Source organism: Odocoileus virginianus, chromosome 5 (assembly GCF_023699985.2).
Source record: "Odocoileus virginianus isolate 20LAN1187 ecotype Illinois chromosome 5, Ovbor_1.2, whole genome shotgun sequence".
NCBI lineage: Eukaryota > Metazoa > Chordata > Mammalia > Artiodactyla > Cervidae > Odocoileus > Odocoileus virginianus.
The window spans coordinates 18,113,320-18,126,547 of NC_069678.1; the positions used below are offsets into that span (position 1 = coordinate 18,113,320).

Sequence of the window (13,228 nt, forward strand, 5' to 3'; positions counted from 1 at the left end):
AGCTGAAGCTGAAGGTCTGTAATTCCGACCACCTGATGTGAAGAGCTGACTCATTGGAAAAGACCCTGATGCTGGGAAAGAGATTGAAGGCAACAGAGGATGAGATGTTTGGATGGCATCACTGACTCAGTGGACATGAGTTTGAGTTAGCTCCGGGAGTTGGTGATGGACAGGGAAGCCTGGGGTGCTGCAGTTCATGAGGACACAAAGAGTTGGACATGACTGAGCATCTGAACTGAACTGAACTGGAGTAGGGAACAAAGATTTAATAAGGAGGTGGAAAAAAGAGAAGACACAAGAAAAAAAAAATGCAGTTAACCCTGGAGCAAAGCAACTATGAACTGTACTGTTCCACTTACATGTGGGTTTTATTTTTCATTATTAAATAATATAGACTACACAATTCACGCCGTTGAATCTGTACGTGTGGACCACAAACACAGAGGAACCTCAGATGTGGAAGAATTATGGGTACAGATGATCGACTATAACTTATATGTGGATTTTAGACTCTGAGGAAGAATGGTGCCCACAACCCACACATTGTTCAAGGGTCAAGTGTACATTAACAATAGCTTACCAGCTACCACACAAATCAGGTTTAGCCAAGAACAGCTACAGGCTTTCACTTCACCCTTCTCCAGGCCATCTGCCTCCCAACCCATAGCAAGCCCGTGGCCTCAGCTGTGGCTTCTGCTCTCCTTCAGGAGACACCAGACTACCCCTTCTCACAGTCTTATCTTGAAACCTACACACTGAGCTGTGGGTAAACGATGTGTATTCCGCTGTCATGGGCTGACCTTGGCAAATCTGCCAGATACTTTCGAGGAAGGATTGGTTTGGGGTTGTCTGGATGAGAAAACAAAATCATACACCGACACAACATTTTCAACATCTGCATTATCTAACAGACAGTGATCAAGTTCCTGGGACTGGAGAAGGGGATGGCTACCCACTCCAGTTTTCTTGCCTGGAGAATCCCATGGGCAGAGATGCCTGGGAGGCTATAGTCCATGGGGTCGCAAAGAGTCAGACATGACTGAGTGACTATCACGAGTTCCCGGGAACTTGGAAACCAGACATGTACACAGTGTGACCTGTCACAGAGCAGTGCAAAACTGACAGACTCTGGGAGCAGAACTGAATTACCACTGAGGCCCAGATCTGACAAGGTTTGACTCTGAGATTTGATGCTGCCTTCTCACACTGCCGTGGTAAAGAATAATAACATCAAGTCTTCTTACAAGAGGGAGTCTATACACCTTAGTTGTGATGTTGACTCAGATTTTGCTGGACCTGCAATCCATGGTTCAGCTGTCTTTTTGATGGCTGGCTTGCCGGGTTCCAGCCCATGACCTGGGACAGTGCCAAATCATAGCTAACAAGGAATAACTTTGCAGGACACTACAGGACTGCGGACTTCCAGCTAAACCCAGTGTCGCTGATTCTGGGGACAGAATATGAAGCATCAGTTTATCAGAGAGAAATTCATCTTGACATTTGGGTGAATGTTGCTCAGACATTAGGTACCAGCTGCACTCCTTTGGGCATTACAACTAAATATCACTTGGATCTCACTGCTTCTGTTTCTGAAAAAACCAACAACTCTAGTTTAGTCGGAGTAGGCTACACTCAACCTCTGTGCCTGGCGTGAACCTAACACTCTCCTGGTAAACAGGAAGAGCATACTGCCTGGAGGCCATGAACTTGACCTTTCTCTGGGGTTGGAAGTTCACCCAGCTGTAGAAACCTCTGGGAAGGGATATCAGAAGATTGGGTCTTAACACAATTGCCCTGTGACCAGTAGGATTAACTACCCCTCCTGGGCTTCCAGGTGGTGCTAGTAGTAAAGAACCCACCTGCCAATGCAGAAGGCATAAGAGATGCAGGTTCGATCTCTGGCTCAGGAAGATTCCCTAGAGAAGGGCATGGCTACCCACTCCAGTATTCTTGCCTGGAGAATCTCATGGACAGAGGAGACTGGCAGACTACAGTCCATGGGGAACCAAAGAGTTGGACTTGACTGAAGTGACTTAGCATGAACGCACACACCCCTTAACAAAGGATGATCTACACAAGAACTGTATTTTAAAAGTCTATACAATTTCATATTGCCTAGTCTCTTGTGAAACTGGTTATCTATCTAGTTATCAGTGCTGCATTCATGGAACATTTTTAAACGCATTCACCTTTAAATCTATTTAACTGTTAAATGTACTAACAACCAAAATGAAACTGACCTTTGTGAAAATTGTTTTTTAAAAAGTAAAGACAAAAACCCTCTCTCCAGGGTTGCTCAACTACAGCACTGTTGGTGTTTTATATCACTCTACATTTGGGGAAGGGGTCCTGTACCATGCCTGGCGTTTCTCAGCAGGAGCTGGCCTCTATCCAGGAGTACTCATGTCACCCTATATCAAGTGGTGTCTGCACTGGATCTGTCAAGAGGCAGCCTTCACCTGGGGATCTGAGGATTTCTCCTGGTAGATTGGGTCAAATTTGAGTTGAGTTGGAGGACACTCAGCTAGTTGTCAGTGAATTACTTGATGTTGTGAGAACCTGCCCCAACACACAGATGTTGCAATTAGCACTAAAATCATTTTAGGGACACTGTCCTAAGGAATAAAGGACATGGCAGGTGTGACCTCCATCTTTTTTTCCTACTGAATCTAAATAACAGTTATCTTTTCTGCTCTAAGATGTTTATGTTGAGGGTTTGATTTGACTAACCAATAATGGAAGGGTAGGAAAATTAAGGAATGGATTCCCCTGTTCCTTATCTCCCTCAGGGAGTCCAAAGAAAGAGGAGCAAACTTGTGTCTGAGACCCAAGACTTGAAGTTCCAAACTCAGAATGTCTAAAATGGAAATCAACCCCAAAGGAGGCATTATTTAAAAGTCTCCCTTTAGGTCTCAGTCAACTTGCAAAATGAAGTCAGAGAAACTCAGAACCACAAAGTAATGTGATTTATTCCTCTCCCCTCCATGTTAGCATTCCGTTTTTCAATCTCAGAGTATCTGGGCTTAGGGGCTGGCTTCCGTGTCTCACACCACACAGCTCTCAGCAGTAGAACACGAGTACAACTGCCTCAGTGATCGCCCAGCTGGAGCTGTATCCCCGGTGAGCTCCATACCCTATTCCAGTCAAAGGAGGAGAAATCCCCACACTGCACTGGATTGCCCTCTGCGAACTATCCTCCTCCACCGAGGCAGTGCTGGGGGGCAGGGAAAAGTCACAGTGAGGGTTGGCTGTGGACATCAACAAGCTCTGGATTTTTGAATCCCCTGGAATCTTTAGTCTGTTCCTACTTGGCTTTGCCCCGTGCTCCGCCCATAAAACCCACTCCTCAAGTAGAGTTGGAAACAATGTACTTCTCTAAATTCCTTTAGAACTCCCTTCATATTAACTCTCAGGCCTGCTAGCCTACCTTCCCCTATAAATGCTTTTCCTCAGGGCTCTGTCCACACCTCACTATCTGGATGATGGCTCATCTTTTTTGTTTTTTTTTCTTTATTCTCTTCATTTCTGTTGCATGAGCATCTTTTTCCTTTTTTTTTTTTTAGAGTGGTTCCTAAATTTTATTTTTTTTTCATTTACTTTTATTAGTTGGAGGCTAATTATTTACAATATTGTAGTGGTTTTTGTCATACATTGAAATGAATTAGCCATGGATTTACATGTATTCCCCATCCTGGTCCCCCCTCCTACCTCCCTCTCCACCCGATCCCTCTGGGTCTTCCCAGTGCACCAGGCCCGAGCACTTGTCTCATGCACCCAACCTGGGCTGGTGATCCGTTTCACCCTAGATAATATACATGTTTCGATGCTGTTCTCTTGAAACATCCCACCCTCGCCTTCTCCCAGAGTCCACAAGTCTGTTCTATACATCTGAGTCTCTTTTTCTGTTTTGCATATAGGGTTATCATTACCATCTTTCTAAATTCCACATATATGCATTAGTATACTGTAATGGTCTTTATCTTTCTGGCTTACTTCGCTCTGTATAATGGGCTCCAGTTTCATCCATCTCATTAGAACTGATTCAAATGAATTCTTTTTAATGGCTGAGTAATATTCCATGGTGTATATGTACCGCAGCTTCCTCATCCATTCGTCTGCTGATGGGCATCTAGGTTGCTTCCATGTCCTGGCTATTATAAACAGTGCTGCGATGAACATTGGGGTGCACGAGAGTCTTTCAGATCTGGTTTCCTCGGTGTGTATGCCCAGAAGTGGGATTGCTGGGTCATATGGCAGCTCTATTTCCAGCTTTTTAAGAAATGGATGATGGCTCATCTTCATAAACCAGGGCCCCTTGTTTATGTTGCTACCCCGGGTGATAGCTCATGAAGATTGCCATCATGCATTTACATCTCTGTCCAACTTCATCTGAGTTCCTTAATGATTCTGTCAGCTATGCATGTCTAATATCTATTACTTTGTGAGTACCTATCATGTATTTTACAAGAATCAGTTTTTGCAGGGGTACATGCAAATGGGGCTTTCTAGGTGTCCCAGTAGTAAAGAATCTGCCTACCAATGCAGGAGATGCCAGAGACAGGAGTGGGATCCTGGGTCAGGAAGATCCACTATAGCAGGAAATGGCAACCCACCCCAGGATTTCTGCCTGAAAATTTCCAAGGACAGAGGAGCCTGTCTGGCTACAGTCCATGGGGTTGCAGAGAGTTGGACACGACTGAGCACACACTCACAACTCACAGCACGTGCAAATGGGCACCGATGAACAGGATAAGCTCCATGGAGGCCAGAGGAGGGGGGAAACACCTACCTCCCCAAAGCCCACATCTGTATTATCCTCTGAACATAAGCTCGGGGCCCTTCCACAAGGGTGAATCTGCTGCATCTTGACTGACATATGGACAAACTAATAATTGAAGGGGGAAGTGAAGATGTCCTTCACTTCAGGGTCACATTTCTCAGAGTGACAGGTGTGGAAGGAAAATGTGCTAAGTGAACTTTCTTATTCTTAGAGCTCTGACTCCCTCTTTCTCTTCCCCCTCAGCCAAAAAATGACCCTCAAAGGCAGTCTCCAGTCACCACAACTGTGGTGCTGTCTTCTACAACACTGGAAAAACAACAAAAACATAAAGCTTCTACATGTTAATGTGAATATTGGAGAATAACTTCATGACTTCAACATATGGAAATACTTCTTAAACACAATATAAAAGTACTAATCATATGTGAGAATACAAACAAATTAGACTTCAATACAGGAAATTATGTCCAATGTTCAAAAGATTAAAACTTTCAATTATAAAATAGGTCCTGGGGATATATTGTACAGAATGGTGACTAATACTATATTATACATTGGCAAGTTGTGAGAGAATAGATGTTAATTTCTCATCACAAGAAAAAAAAATTGTAACTACATATGCTTGTGGGTGTGGACTAGACTTATTACACCGATCATATGCAGTGTATAAAAATATAGAATTATTATGACACACACTTGAAATTAATATAATGTTAAATGTCAATTGAATTTCAATTAAAAAGTGATAGTAACACTTTAAAAATTATGTTCACGAAATATCAGCAAAAGGGTAAAAATACAAGCCATGGAGAAGCATATCATCACACTCCATAGGGTGGGTGCCCTCTCAAGCACACACACACGGGCAGGTCGTTGTCCGTGTTTGTCCAACAACTCACTTGCTCGTTGTTGCAGCCAGTGACTTTCATCCCAGCACACGGGGCATTGGCTGCTGTCTCGTGGTGGCTGCACATTACATGAGATTCAGCTTCTCTAAGTGCAGAGTTCCTCTCCTGGGCCCAATCCTTCGGAGAATAAATTATGTGATGGGGAAAACTCTTGCTGTTTCTTGACAAGCCAACTCTACCACCTGCTTGGCAAAGGAACCCCCTGTGCAGCCGTCTCCCCGCCTTGTTGCCGTTCCTCCGCTGGGACTGAGGCTCGGGAAACCAGCATGAGAAAATCCTGATGCTCTGGCAACGGCCACGAATGATGAATTTCCTTGCCACACTGCCAGGAGTTTCCTGTTTTCTGCCAGCACCTATGAAACTGGAGTGGCTAATTTTTTAGCTTAGAAGAAGGGGAAAATCTTACAATCATCACTGCTCAAGAGTCACCAGGATAGACAGAAGAGATGGGCACACTCTTCTTCATCTCCATGACGGGGATCTGTTCAGCTTAACAGTGACTAAAATGAGAGGATCCCATGTTGGTTTATTACTCACCACCGGCTTCACCACAACTTTCTTAGATTTCCTTGCTGCTTCGAGGCCGGAAAGACCGGAAAGGGGCATAGGTTCTGCTCTTGCAAAATGTCTCAGGAGAAAGGATGCTGCTATAATTCTCTAACAGTCTGGAGCTGCTCACACCAGCCTTCCAGGCCATCATCTCCCAGCCCCTGCCCACTTCACCAGTTCGTCACTGGACTGTGAAGCCACAGAGGTCAGAGTGTTCTCGGCTAAGAGTAGCTGACCATGATCTAGTACATGCTTGACACTTGCATTCTTCTGCTCAGCTAATTAAAAATAAAAAAGCATCATTACTTCTACTGTGACCTTTGGACTTGAGAGGATGGGGAACTAGACAAGGTTGCTCGTTGCCACAACCCTCACCAGCTCCTTCTGGGAAACCTGAGGCCAAGGCAATAGGAGCAGGAGCAGCTAGAAGGAAGCACTGTCTTCTCCACAGCTGCCCTGAGCTCCCTGAGTTCCCTCAGCCACCCAGAGGCACAGAGTGGGGCCCCAGGACATGCATTAGCTTCAGAGCAGATGCAGAGAGGCCAGGCAATCAGCACCCAGATCACAGCTCTGTCAGCTGCAAAGTAAGACTTCTCTGCATCTGCACGACTCCCTCTCTGGGCCAGAACATCAGCCTCCTACCCAGCTCTACTGCCTCTGGTCCGCCTGGGCGCACACCTGGGTGCACACCTGGGTGCACACCTGGGTGGGCTGACGGAGCAGCAGCGCCTGAGTGACGCACCTGCACTCAGACCTCTGGTGGCCGCAGGGAGCAACAGCAGGAGGCGGAATCTGGGCTGTGTCTTTAGGACATGCAAACGGTTAGTCCACTCATTCTCTTGCCCCCATCTTGTTCCGCCAACTTCCGAGTAAGGGAAACTCAACAGAAAGGGATGGCCTTCTAGGCATTCTGGAACCTCCTGGAAGAGCCCCCACCCCATCCAACCCTATGCACCCTTAAGGGGCCTTGAGTTTCTTTCTCTGGAACTCTCCATCCCTGAGACTAAGACCAGAGCTGGACTGGAACTGTGGTTCCTCACACACTTGGATCTTGTCTCAGACTCAGAAGAGATTCGTCACTTCACAGAGAGCTCCCTCCTTCCTTCCTCGCAGACGCTGGGAGCCGAGAGTTCCCTGCCAGGTGGAGACTTAGAGTGCTGCCTCTGCAGAGAGTCTGAAGTGGGTGAAATGCTGAGCCTTTTGGGGAGAGCAAATTGTGGGCCCTGCCCAACCCAGCCCATGTTGGGCTGCAGACCCCGCCCTCAAGCATTCTTCCCTTGAAGGTTCCTGGGCCTCGGCCCCTGGCTATGAGAAGGAGTGTGTGACTGGCTGGAGGGGCAGGAGGCAGCGCTCGTGGGCACACAGGTGACACTAGCCATGAGGACAGTGAGCCCTGCTGGGTCAGAGCGCACACAGTGTTCCTTCCGTAACAGACTCTCAGGATGGACGGGACCTCACGGTTCTTCCCTGCAGCCTGTCCTGCTCCCACCTCAGTCAGATGCTCCAGGGCCTCACACACCTGTCAGGTCGCCATCCTTCCAGTCTCTCCTGAAACCTCTCCCCTGCCCTGACACCTCCACCCCCAGGCAAAGCTGATGGATACTCCCCTGGCCTACTACTGGACTTTCTCCATTTGTGGCACGTCACACTGTCATGTCATTCTTTCATTTACTTTTGGGTTAGAAATAATTGAAAATTTACAGAACATTGCCAAAATAACAACATTACTAAAAAAATCCATATAGTTTCTACCCAATTTCATCTATTTTTTGAAAACTAAATATTCACAGGAAATGTTTACAGGGTGGAGGATGGTTAGTAAGAATGTGAATTGTATTTTTTCGTATCTCACCCCATTTGCTTTATCATGTATTCCCTCTCTCTAAATGCACACACAAACTCACAAACTCACTGTGCTTCCTTCTAGATGCTCCTGCGAGTCCTCCCAGAGAAGCAGCACCCCACCCGCCTCACCTGTGCCGCCATGATCTGAGGTCTGGGGAGGGTGGCTGGCCTGGCCTCTGCGCCTCCACACCTCATATATCCGGTACAATTATCTTGTACCAGAAACAATTTTGAGAAAGTATTCTGTTGAGACAGAGGCTTCCTTGCTCCTGAAGGAGTGGCCATCCCACACCCACCCACCTGTGCCACAGAGCAGGAGGCCCAGGCAGCTGCCCAAGCCACAGAGCCCACTCCCAACACTGCAGTGTTTTTGTGTTTCAAAGTCCATACGTCCTCATTCACTCACCTAGCCCTTCAGGTTCCCCTTACTCTCCCAGTGCCAGGCCAGGCCACAGGAGTTTCCTGCTGCAGGAATTGGGGGCTGGGAACAGCAAGAGGGATAGTAGTCTGAGGATGGGGTTAGCATTCTCTACTTTGTGAAAAGGCCCACTCAAATGCACTGGGATTCTTCATTCTGCCTCATCCCCCTTTTAGGGCAAATAACATGGCAGAACCAGGTGGGTATTTTAGTATATATGTATAAAAAGAATTCTAATTTGCAAAAGAAAGAGAGAAAGACAGACAGAGTGATCATACATCACAGAGTTCCTGATGCTTTTCTTCATTTTCTTTTTTTCCTGGTCCTTATCTTTCTGAATTCACATACTGAATTCACATACAACACTCATGTGTTGGCACTTTCACCTTTGCCTCAGGTTTCCATGTGTGGAGGACACAGGCTAGGATAAAAAACATCAGAAACAGTCCTGGAAACAGGCTGTCAGGGTGGGCTTCAGAGGCACATATCTCACATGCCTGGAAGGAAGATGGACCCACTGCTGCTGGTCAGTAGGATTATGAGAATGCCTGGCACTTGCCCTCTCCACTTTTCCTTTCCCATTTTGTGCCCTTGTGCCCTGTAGATCAATTTCTCTCATCTCTGAACTTCCTGTGCACCAGAAGTTAGGAATCAAGGAGAGAAGCTAAGAAGGAAACTGTAGAAGCAGCAAGGGACCTTAGAGCACTGGACATGAAGAGAAGCTGAAGAAAGTGAGGGAAACGTTAGGAGATGGCAATTGCAGCCAACAGATCTTTCCAGTACAGGACAGTCTCAACTAGGGAGACATGGAAGAGTTTGAGGCTGGATTGCGTGTGGTAACATGCTGGAAATGTTTACAGGGTGGAGGAAGGTTCAGTTCAATTCAGTCGTTCAGTCATGTCTGACTCTTTGAGACCCCATGGACTGCAGCACACCAGGCCTCCCTGTCCATCACCAACTCCCGGAGTTTACTCAAACTCATGTCAATTGAGTTGGTGATGCCATCCAAGAACCTCATCCTCTGTCATCCACTTCTTGTCCCGCCTTCAATCTTTCCCAGCATGAGGGTCTTTTCCCATGAGTCAGTTCTTCGCATGAGGTGGCCAAAGTATTGGAGTTTCAGCTTCAGCATCAGTCCTGCCAATGAACACCCAGGACTTATCTCCTTTAGGATGGACTGTTTGGATCTCCTTGCAGTCCAAGGGGCTCTCAAGAGTCTCTCCAACAACACAGTTCAAAAGCATCAATTCTTTGGCGCTCAGCTTTCTTTATAGTCCAACTCTCGCATCCATAGGGATTCCCTGGTGGCTCAGACAGTAAAGTGTCTGACAGTAAAGCGTCTTTACAATGTGGGAGACACAGGTTTGAAGATCCCAGGTCAGGAAGATCTGCAATGTGGGAGACCCGGGTTCGAAGAGACCCAGGTCAGGAAGATCCCCTGGAGAAGAAAATGGCAACCCACTCCAGTACTCTTGCCTAGAAAGTTCCATGGATGGAAGAGACTGGTGGGCTACAGTCCATGGGGTCGCAAAAGAGTCGGACATGACTGAGTGACTTCACTTTCTTTTCACTCACATCCATACATAACTCCTGGAAAAACGATAGCTGTGACCAGACGGAACTTTGTCAGCAAATAAATGTTTCTGCTTCTTAATATTCTGTCTAGGTTTTTCGTAACTTTTCTTCCAAGGAGCAAGCGTCTTTTAATTTCATGGCTGCAGTCAACATCTGCAGTGATTTTGGAGTCCAAAAAATAAAGTCTCTCATTGTTTCCACTTCCTCCCCATCTATCTGCCATGAAGTGATGGGACCAGATGCCGTGATTTAGTTTTCTGAATGTTGAGTTTTAAGCCAACTTTTCCACTCTCTCTCACTTTCGTCAAGAGGCTCTTCAGTTCTTATTTGCTTTCTGCCTTAAGTGTGGAGTCATCTATATATCTGAGGTTATTGATATTTCTCTGGTAATCTTGACTCTAGCTTGTGCTTCATCCAGTCCAGCATTTCTCATGATGTACTTTGCATATAAGTTAAATAAGCAGGGTGACAATATACAGCCTTGATGGACTCCTTTCATTATTTGAAACCAGTCTATTGTTCCATGTCCAGTTCTAACTGTTGCTTCCTGACCTGCATACAGATTTCTCAGGAGGCAGGTCAAGTGGTCTGGTATTCCCATCTCTTGAAGAATTTTCCACAATTTGTTGTGATCCTCACAGTCAACGATTAGTAAGAATGTAAAAGAGTAAATAAATATTTGATTATGAGAGAGTATTGTTTTGTGTGAATTTAGATTCATCACCAATCACCAGTCCATAACAGCATAATTCAAAATGTACTTTAGAATAAAGAAAATTATCAGTCTGTGTCTGTGTGGAGAGAGAATAGTGTGACTTACTTGTAAATCTAATTTTACTTTATTTCCAAATTAAACCTAATAATCCCAACACTTTATCCCCAATGAATTGAAATGCCACTATGATCATTTACTGAATTCCCAATTATAAGGAATGTCTGGATAATTTATTCTATTGCACTGGTTTATTTATTTCTATGTTAACACATACTGTTTTAATTACTGAAGCTTTGTGGTTTGTTTTGAGATCCTTTGTCATTATTCTTTTTAACTATTTCTTGGCACATTTCCCTTCCAGATAAGCATTAAAATGTGGCATTATATTTCCCGGTATAAATATATCAATGCTGTGCTTCAAAAAAAAAAAAAAAAGAATAGTATGACTTAAAGTTGCTCCATTCCACACTTGCATCCAGTCCAGCTTCTCCCAGTGAACTATTTAGGATTTATTGTTTAAAAAAAATACTTTATTGTAAAAGATTAATACACATACAGAAAAGGATATAAAGCATAAATAGACAGTTTAATGAATTACAAAAAGTAAATACCTATAGAGTCATCTTCCTGTTTAAGTAACAAAAGTTTCTTTCCCAAACAACTGCCAAAGATGGCAGAGGGGCAGGTCCTTGTGTTTGATGGCTGAGGCCATCTCCTGGCCTACCTGGCAGCCATCCTGGCCAAGAAGGTGCTTCTGGGCCAGAAGGTGGTATTCCTGCACTGCTGGGGAATCAATATTTCCTGGCAGTTTCTACAGAAACAAGTTGAAGTGCCTGGCCTTCCTCCACAAACAGATAAACACCAACCCCTCCCAAATCCAAACCCCAATTGCATCTCTTGCTGATAGTGTGAGACATGGTACCCCCAAGACCAGGCAAGGCCAGGCCACTCTGGACCACCTCAAGGTCCTTGATGGGATCCCACCAGCCTATGACATGAAAAAGTGGACAGTGATCCTTGCCATCCTCAAGGTGACATCTTGACATCTATGTGCATCTGACACTTATGTGCGAGTTTTCCTGCCTAGGGCACCTGGCTCATGAGGCTGATTGGAAGTAGAAGGCAGTAGCAGCCACCCTGGAGGAGAAGAGAAAGAAGAAGAGCAATATCCGTTAGTGGGCGGGGGGGGGGGGGGGAAGCAGCTCATGAGGCTATAGAAGCAAACTGAAAAGAGCACGGAGAAGAAAACTGACAAGTTCACAGAGGTCCTCAAGACACATGGATTCCTAGCCTGAGTCCCATAAAATTGACTGTTGAGTTTTCAAGAAAAAAGAAACAGAAGTTTACCAGGACCCCAAATGTATTCTTTCAGATGACAAATCTCTTCTGAGCCATATCCTTCAAGATGATTTGCAGATAATGAAATCTACAACAGATGGAAGAAGGTAACTGGGGGCTGACCACAAGCAGGTGGACTCCAGATCAGTTGGAGAAGGTTGATGATGTTGAGTCCCAATTACCCCACCAACAACCAATCAGAAGAGTGTCCACCTGTTGATCTTGCATACAACAACCCTCTTACCCATTCTGCCTTTAAACATTTTTTCCCTGAAAGCCAGTAGGGAGTTCAGGGTCCAGGATTTGAGCATTAGCTACCCAAACTACTTGCATAGTGTCTGCAGTGAATGCTGCACTTTCCTTCACCACAATCCTGCATCAGTAGATTGGCTTTACACCTAACAGATTCAAGCTGGGATTTGTAGCAATTTGACATAGAGAAATAAGGCAAGAGGTAACAAAAAGGTGTAAGAAATAAGGGATAAAGGAGAAGGACAGAAATCTAGAATGAGCTAGTAAGGGGAAAGATTTATTAAGGAGGTGAAAAAAAAGAGAAGATACTGGAAAAAAGCAAATACAGCTGACCTGTGAGCAAAGATGGTTTGAACTGTGCTCGTCCACTTATATGTGGGTTTTTTTCCAATATTAAATCGTATAGTACTACACAATTCATGAAGATCCCCTGGAAAAGGGATAGGCTACCCACTCGAGTAATTTTTTTCCCAATTATTTTTATTAGTTGGAGGATAATTACTTTACAATATTGTAGTGGTTTTTGCCATACATTGACATGAATCAGCCATGGATTTACATGTGTTCCCCATCCTGAAACCCCCTCCCACCTCCCTCCCCATCCCATCCCTCTGGTTCATCCCAGTGCACCAGCCCCGAGCACTTGTCTCATGCATCCAACCTGAGCTGGTGATCTGTTTCACACTTGATAATATACATGTTTCGATGCTGTTCTCTCAGATCATCCCACCCTCGCCTTCTCCCACAGAGTCCAAAAGTCTGTACTATACATCTGTGTCTCTTTTTCTGTCTTGCATACAGGTTTATCATTACCATCTTTCTAAATTCCACATATATGCATTAGTATA

At 45.2% G+C, this 13,228-nt stretch overlaps 2 pseudogenes; both read left to right on the top strand.

The window, feature by feature from the left end:
- Window positions 1–1,190: 1,190 nt before the first annotated feature.
- On the top strand, window positions 1,191–1,784 carry LOC110134667 (voltage-dependent anion-selective channel protein 2 pseudogene; annotated as a pseudogene).
- A 9,676-nt stretch (window positions 1,785–11,460) lies between these two features.
- Window positions 11,461–11,966, top strand: LOC139035036 (large ribosomal subunit protein uL13-like; annotated as a pseudogene).
- Window positions 11,967–13,228: the final 1,262 nt, after the last annotated feature.